Below are 8,472 nucleotides of genomic sequence, written 5' to 3'. Positions count from 1 at the left end.
AAAAGATAATTTAATATGTTTTTGAGAGAACTTGTCATCTCTTTGAGGAAAACAAAAATTTCATCTTTATGCTTCCATTCTCATACCTCTAGATTCTCCACACTGCAGGAGAGCATCCTTTTAAAATGCAAATCTGTTAAAATGACTATTATCAAAAAGACAAATGTTGGTGAGGATGTGCAGAAAGGGAAACTCTTATACACTGTTAATGGGAATGTAAAATGGCACAGCCATTATGGAAAAGAGTGTGGCGGTGCCTTAAAATTAAAAATTGAACTACCGTATGATCCAACAATCCCACTCCTGGGTATATGTATCTGAAAGAATTGAAATCAGTATCTTGAAGAGATATCTGCACACCCATATTCCTTGCAACATTATTCACAATAGCCAATATATGGAAACAACCTAAATGTCCTTTGACAGATGAATGGATAAAGAAAATGTGATATACATATAAACAACAGAATGTTACTGTAAATGTAAAAGTAAAATGTAAATGTAAAAAAGAATGAAACCCTGTTATTTGTGACATGGATGAGTCTGGAGGGCATTATGCTAAGTGAAATAAACTATTTGCTCATTCACGAAATGGATACTTATATACGTCATTGAGAAAAGTGTGAATTTATGTAATTGTTTTGGGAAGAAAATTTGGCTATATTGTTCAGAATTAAAAGGGTAAAATTAAAGCACTCCTCAAAGGAAAAAATGATTATAATATATACATACCATGGTATTCTATGAGCTTAATAAGGAAAGAACAGTAAGATCTTTAAGATTATATTATTAAGAAAAACAAAGTCACAAAAATTATATGTGATGATGATACCATACATATGCTTATATATGTATATACATAAAAGTTAAAATCATTAAAAATGACTAGTGTTATGCACACTAAGTCTTTAACGATGGTTCTGAGTAAGATAGAGGAGGAAAAAGTGGGGATTAATAAGGAGACTGTCATATTTTATTCTACATTTATAACAATTCTCTGGAATTGTTATATACATTTCTAACAATTCCCTGGAATTGTTATAAACTGTTGAGCAAGTGGCATCTGTTGCTAACCACCAGGAGCACAAGGAGTACACACTTCTGCCCACTGCATCTTGGTATTGGAGTCATCAAGGAAAGCATAATGCAGTCAAGCACTGAATGGAACAATGCTTTGCTCATATGGAGAAGAGAAAGGGAAAGATCAGCTTTAATAGGGGGTGTTGGACCCCATGACCAGTAGTCACTCCCGGAAGACATCACAGGGCCATTGGCTTGCATGCTACCCTCTTGTACCTCAGAATGACCCATAGAAGACAGATATAGTAATGGGGTTGCCCAGGTGCTTAATGACACACACATACATAAACAGAACAAAGGAGCGCATATTGAGTCTGAAACAGGGAAAGATAGCCCCACAGTTGATAAGCCCAGCGCAGGTTGTGGGGGCTCTTTGTCTCTTGATAAGGGAGAGTTCCAGGCCCCAAGCTCATTCTTATTCAGCTGAGTGGGGCTGAAAGACTGCACATACAAGACTGACTTTCCCAACATAAAATATTGGGATTTTTGTATTACTTATTACAAATAATTAAAGAATAAAAGGGAAACCATGTTTAAAGTATTATATAATCATGAAACATTGATGGGAACTAACAAACATTTATCTCTTTTTAGACCCTACTGTAAGCTAGGAGCCATAGGGCATTCTTCATAAGACTGAACACTCATACTCCTATAGCAACCTACTGAGTTTGGGATTTCACTTAGTTTATAATTGGAGAAGCTAAAGTTTAGAGAGATTCAGTAACTTCTATTTTCTGGTTCAAAAATTTTCACATAATGGCAAAAACATCTGCAAGAGTCAGAGAAAGTGGTCCTGCTATAATAAGGAGGGGTAGTGAGAGAAAAGGGACAATGCCACATGAAATACAAGAAGAGAGCCAATCCAGGTCCTGCTCTTATGAGACCAGAGTAATCGCTGTCCAAGGTGCTGATAAACATTTTCCAGTAGCTCCACACAAAAAATTCAGACCAACATTTTATTGTTAAGTCAGAGTATGACCTGGAAGTACATGTTCATCAGACTATCTTAGAGCACCCTCCATGCCCCCCAGTACTCCAGCTAGACAGGTCAGGGAGCCACAGAATTAAATTGCCTGCAAAAGGTGAGCAATTTATCTCTTCTTATTCCCTATGATCCAATATAATACTGACTTAGAGGTTATTGCCATTTGCAGAGAATTAAGACTTGCTATCGAAGCGCTTCTTAGAAACAAGGGAACATCTCAAAATAAAATTTTACTCTTCAAAAGATTAGAGATTTCATTCCTTCCATCTCCAAAAGCAAACAAGCATAACCAGGAATCATTTAACAGATTAACTTCTCCTCAATTATTATTTAAATAAATAAATAAATAAAAGGGGACTCTTTCTTTAGAGAGGTTTTTTAATAAGTCATAAAGAATTTAGTGTGACCTTTTTTTCAAGACAAGAGATCTTTTACAATTACCTTGCGAGTGAAGAACCTAGAAAAGGAAAGCCTGGAGAGAATAAAGGATTTTTAAAAATTTAGTTTAAGCAGAAGTCTGTTGATAAAAGCCTGATTGCCATACTTATTCAACAAACATTTATTGGTTTTCTGCTATGTGCCCAGCACTGTGCTAAGCATAAATGTTAAATGTTAAGGGAAAGAGAAATAAAACAAACCTGGCTCCTGCTTTAATTGAACTTACAGATGTTAGAGGATGTTTTTTTCAAGATAAAATATAATTTTCAAGAAAACTGCAGAATTATCTCATTTAAAAACATAGATCCAATAATTCCAAATGAAATACCACCCAAATAATCACTATAACAAAACAATACACTTTATAACCATTTAGGATTTATCCTAAAAATGCAAGAATGGTTGATAACAAGAAACTATTAATAACATTCTTATCAGTACAGCAAAAAAGAAAACCTATTGGGCCATCTCATTAGATATGATGAATTTTAATAAAATTCTTCACCTAACAAAAATCTATACAAAATAATAAATAAAGAACCTACCTTACCATGATAAAAATATTTATATCATATTAACAAATAATGGCATAGCTAATAGTGAAGTATTAGAAGAATTCCCATTGAGCTCAGGAGCAAAATGCATATACCAGCTGTCGCCATGTGATTTAGTATTTCTCTGGAAGTCTAGCCATTGTAATATGATAAAATTATCTTTTTTCCCATCACTTGGAGAAAAGAAACTAATATACAATTATTTATAAATTAGATGATTAGCAAGATTTAAGAATATAAATAATTGCAAAATAAATACCTAAAAGTAATTATATCCATGTGTACCAGAAATAATTGGTTAGGAAAACATAACGGGAAAATATAAAGAAATAAAAACATAAAATACATATAAATATTTATCAATTCCCCATCACACTTCACAGAAATTTTTTTTCAAACAATAATGTAATGAACACATGTGAACTCATCTAATAGTACATATTCTTATTTTCATCATTTTATAATCTTTCAAAGTTAGTTTTACTGTATGCATACTCTTGACAAGCACATGGCTGAATTCATTTTATTTTTCCAATTCCTTAGATTCTGATGAAACAGATGAGCTTAATAATTACATTCTATTGTACATTAGGTACATTATTTATATCATCCTATTGTAGGTCTTCCTTTAACTGTTCATTATGTTTTTCTTATTTTCTGCCCTTTATTGGATTGGCCAAGTGTTTTTTTGTTGCTGTTGTTTTGTTGCTCTTTTTGTTTTTAATTTGAGTATAGTTGACACACTGTTATATTAGTTTCAGGTGTACAACATTGGGATTCCACAAGTTTATACATTATGCTCACCACAAGTGTAGCCCCACCATCTGTCATCATACAATGCTATTACAATATTGTTGACTAGATTTCCTACACTGTGCTTTTTATTCCCCTGACTTATTCATTCCATAACTGGAGGTCTGTACCTTCCACTCCCTTCTACCATTTTGCCCATCCGCCCAATTTCCTCCCGTCTGGCAACCATCAGTTTGTTCTCTGTATTTATAGGTCTGATTCTGCTTTTTGTTTGTTTGATTCTTTGTTTTTTATTTTTTTGTTTTGTTAGATTCCACATGTAAGTGAAATCAGGTGGTATTTGTTTTTCTCAGGCTGACTTATTTCACCCAGTACATGTTTTGTTTATTTTGTGTTTCCTCTACCTGTTGGGAAGATGTACATACTCTTTCTTTTGTTTTAGTAGCAACACTTAACATTTAACAGAAATATTCAGAATTCATTTATAAGAACATTAGAATTCTTTCAGAACAATCTTTCCTAAGTCTCACCTTTACTATTATTGTTCAGTTTCTTCACTTTCCAACTGAGTCATTCCTCTTATTTACACTCAATGCTTGTTTAGATTGATCCACATTTGCTGTTTCTTTCATCTTACTCTTTCCTTTTGGCTTCAATAACCTTCTTGCTGAAACATTTCCTTAGTAGTTATTATCAATGTGCCAGAAGGACATTCCCTTGTTTCACCCTCATTCTTAAATAAAGTTTAGCTTGGTTTGAAACTCTAGGTAATCAGTTATTTTTCCTCTCTACTATGAGGATCTGTTTCACAGTGTTTGGGATTTGACATAGTTTGTGAAATATTCATTGTAGGTTCATTTGGTAACTTTTTATAAAAAAAAATTGAATTCTTTCAGGAAACCTAATTTTTTTTTAAGTTTAGTGTTGTGCAATTTCACTATAATTCAACCAAATGTGGATGTTTATATTCACCCAATTTAAGACTTAGAAAGTTTAGCAAATCTGAAAATTCAGACATTCATCAATAGACAAAATTTCTCAGTACTACACTACCCGTCTCCCTATTGTCTATACTCTTTCATCTGGAACATCTAGACTTTATTTTGTCCTCTATATCTTCTAAAACCTCTTTTGTATGTACTTATCAGTCCATATTATCCCAGACGATTTCCTACACTCTGTCTTCCAATTAATATAGTCATTCTTCAACTATATCCAATCTACTTATCACATGGTCCAAAGACATTTTTTTTATTTTAATGACTCTGTATTTTGTTTTTTAGACTATTTACTTTTCAACATTGTCTTTTCCTTTATCATAGTTTACAGTTCTTACACTATTTATTACTTTCCTTTGTCTGAAAATTTCAAAATCTACTTAAGTTCTTTAAATTAGTTTATTAACTGCAGTTCTCTTCTATTTTGTGTGTGATTCTCTCCAAATTTTATCTCATGTGTTGTTTGTAATTTTTAGAATAAATTCATCTTCACAAGAAGCTACATTCAGTAGAAGTTCTATTTTTCCTAGATTGTAAGAATATCTCTTCAGATATATGCGCCTCTAATTTGCCTTTTTCCTTGACTAGCTGGAGGTGTGGATTGTGGAGTATGAGTTCAGTCTTTCATAGAAGGTTAAAAGGCCTGAGATTATAATTCTTTTCAGGTCTTTTTTTTTTTTTCTGTTCATGCCCTCACGCAGGCTGAAAGTTTTTGTGCTATTTTCCTGGGTCGTTGAGAATTTGCATAGTTTTCAGGGGGTGGGGCAAGATGGCAGAGGAGTAGGAGACCTGGATTTCATCTGGTCTCAGGAATTCAGCTGGATACGGATCAAACCATTCTGAACACCTACAAACTCAACAGGAGATCGAAGAAAAGAATAGCAACAACTCTCTGAGCACAAAAGCGACCACTTTCTGGAAGGTAGGACGTGCAGAGAAGTGAATCCGAGGCAATATTCGGGAGGATAGATAGCGGGGGAGGGGGCCTCCGTTGGCGGCTTCTGGCAAGTGATAGAGCAGCGGAGCACAAAATCGGAACTTTTAGAAGTCGGCTCTGCTGAGGGACGTCGCCCCAGTGGCTAAGCAGGGGGTGGAACCCTCTCTGGGACAGTGTGGTCTCAGGACCCTCAGGGTCACAGAAAGACCGGGGGTGCCTGAGTGCAGCAGAGCTCCCAGGGATCGGAGCAGAGAAGCCGGCTGCAGAGACGGAGCCAAGGCATGGGCTCTCAGCTCAGGGTTGCCATAAACCGTGATCTGCGGCACAGTCGGGCCACTGCTCCTCCAGCAGGGACCCAACAAGTGGCAGATCTAGGGAGACTCCCCTTCCTCCCCCAGGAGGAGTGGTGCAGGAGTGCACCACAGGGATCGGCTGGGTTTGGAGACTCCACACCGAGTCGGGTGCCAGAGATAGAAATGCTCAGTCACAGGCCAGGTGAGCACGGAGTGCAGCCGGAGACCAGGAGATGGGAGTGACTGACGGCTTTTCTCTGGGGGCGCACTGAGGAGTGGGGCCCCGAGTTCCCGGCTCCTCAGGGGCGGAGATTGGGAGGCCGCCATTTTCACTCTTGTCCTCCAAAGCTGTATGGAAAGCTTGCAGGGAACAAAAGCTCCCGAGAGCAAACCCCAGCAGATTACTTAGCCCAGACCGGCAAGGGCAGGGCAATTCTGCCTCCAGCAAAGACATTTGGGAACCACTGCAACAGGCCCCTCCCCCAGAAGATCAGCAAGAACAGCCCGCCAAGACCAAGTTTACAGATCAATGAGAATGGCAAAACTCCAGAGCTAGGGGAATACTGCACATAGAATCCATGGCTTTTTCCCCATGATTCTCTAGTCTTTCAAAGTTAATTTTTTTAACTGTCTTTTTTATTTTTTTAATTTTTATTTTTCCCATTTTCAACCAACATCTTATCAATCCCTTTTTTAAGAAACATTTTTATTTTTCATTTTTAGAGTCATATTCTAACCCTTCATAGTAGTTACACTTATTTTTGGCATATATATATAAGTTGTACTCTCTTTAAAATTTTGAGATACAGTTTCTTCTAACAGATCAAAATATACCCTAAATCTCTACTGTATGGCTTTGTTCTACTCTCCTGCCTGATCACATTGTGTGCCTTTTTTTTTTTTTTAAATCCTCTTCTTTCTTTTTTCAAACAACTTATCAATTCTTTTTATAAAATTTTTTATAATTTTCATCTTTACAGTCATATTCCATCTCTTCATCATATCAACCCTTATTTTTGTACATATATAAGTTTTTCTTTCTTTAAAATTTTGGGAGGCACTTTCTTCTAACAGACCAAAATACACCCCAAATCTAGTGTGTGGCACTGATCTATGAACCAGCCTGATCATATTTGATCATATTCTGTTTTTTCTTGTTTTGTTCTTTTTTGTTTGTTTTTATCTTTTTCTTTTTCTTTTTCTTTTTTTTCTTTCCCTTTCTTTCCCCCCAGCTTCAGGTCTTTTCTGATTTGTTTAGAGTATATTTTCTGGGGATGTTGTTACCCTGTTAGCATTTTGTTCTCTCATTAATCTATTCTCCTCTGGACAAAAATGACAAGACAGAAAAAAATCACCTCAACAAAAAGAAAAAGAGGTAGTACCAACTGCCAGGACATTAGTACGGACATTAGTACAATGTCGGATCTAGAGTTCAGAATCATGACTTTAAAGATACTAGCTGGGCTTGAAAAAAGCATGGAAGTTACTAGAGAAACCTTTCTGGAGAAATAAAAGAACTACAGTCTAACCAAGTCGAAATCAAAAAGGCTATTAATGAGGTGCAATCAAAAATGTGGGCACTAACTGCTAGGATAAATGAGGCAGAAGAGAGAATTAGTGATATACAAGACCAAATGATGGAAAATAAAGAAGCTGAGAAAAAGAGAGATAAACAACTACTGGATCACGAGGGCAGAATTCGAGAGATAAGCAATACCATAAGACAAACATTAGAATAATTGGGATGCCAGAAGAAGAAGAAAGAGAGAGAGGGTCAAAGGTATATTGGAGCAAATTATAGCAGAGAACTTCCCTAATTTGGGGAAGGAAACAGGCATCAAAATCCAGGAGGCACAGAGAACCCCTCTCAAAATCAATAAAAATAGGTCAACACTCCAACATCTAATAGTAAAACTTATGAGTCTCAGAGACAAAGAGAAAATCCTGAAAGCAGCTCGGGACAAGACAGCTACAATGGTAGAAACATTAGATTGGCAACAGACCTATCCACAGAGACCTGGCAGGCCAGAAATATATCATGCCAGGAGGGACTGGCATGATATATTCAGAGCACTAAACAGGAAAAATATGCAGCCAGGAATACTATATCCAGCTAGGCTGTCACTGAAAATAGAAGGAGAGATAAAAAGCTTCCAGGACAAACAAAAACTAAAGGAATTTGCAAAAACAAAACCAGCCCTACAAGAAATCTTGAAAGGGGTCCTCTAAGCAAAGAGAGACCCTAAAAGCAACATAGACCAGAAAGGAACACAGACAATATACGGTAACAGTCACCTTACAGGCAATACAATGGCACTAAATTCCTATCTTTCAGTAGTTACCCCAAATGTAAATGGGCTAAATGCCCCAATCAAAAGACACAGGCTAACAGACTGGATTAAAAAACAAGACCCATTGATTTGTTGTCTGC

At 36.3% G+C, this 8,472-nt stretch overlaps 1 long non-coding RNA gene across 1 annotated transcript in view; it reads right to left on the bottom strand.

Annotated features, from left to right (window-relative positions):
* Positions 1-7,217: 7,217 nt before the first annotated feature.
* LOC145715977 (uncharacterized) overlaps positions 7,218-8,472 on the bottom strand; it is a 29,770-nt gene continuing 28,515 nt past the window's right edge. Inside the window, exon 2 of the long non-coding RNA XR_014138302.1 lies at positions 7,218-7,934. This is a non-coding gene — a long non-coding RNA (uncharacterized LOC145715977). The remainder of the gene's footprint in view (positions 7,935-8,472) is intronic.

The sequence above is a fragment of the Leptonychotes weddellii genome, chromosome 10, assembly GCF_054177405.1.
Source record: "Leptonychotes weddellii isolate Sample4059 chromosome 10, ASM5417740v2, whole genome shotgun sequence".
NCBI lineage: Eukaryota > Metazoa > Chordata > Mammalia > Carnivora > Phocidae > Leptonychotes > Leptonychotes weddellii.
This window is presented reverse-complemented; position numbering and strand designations above follow the sequence as displayed.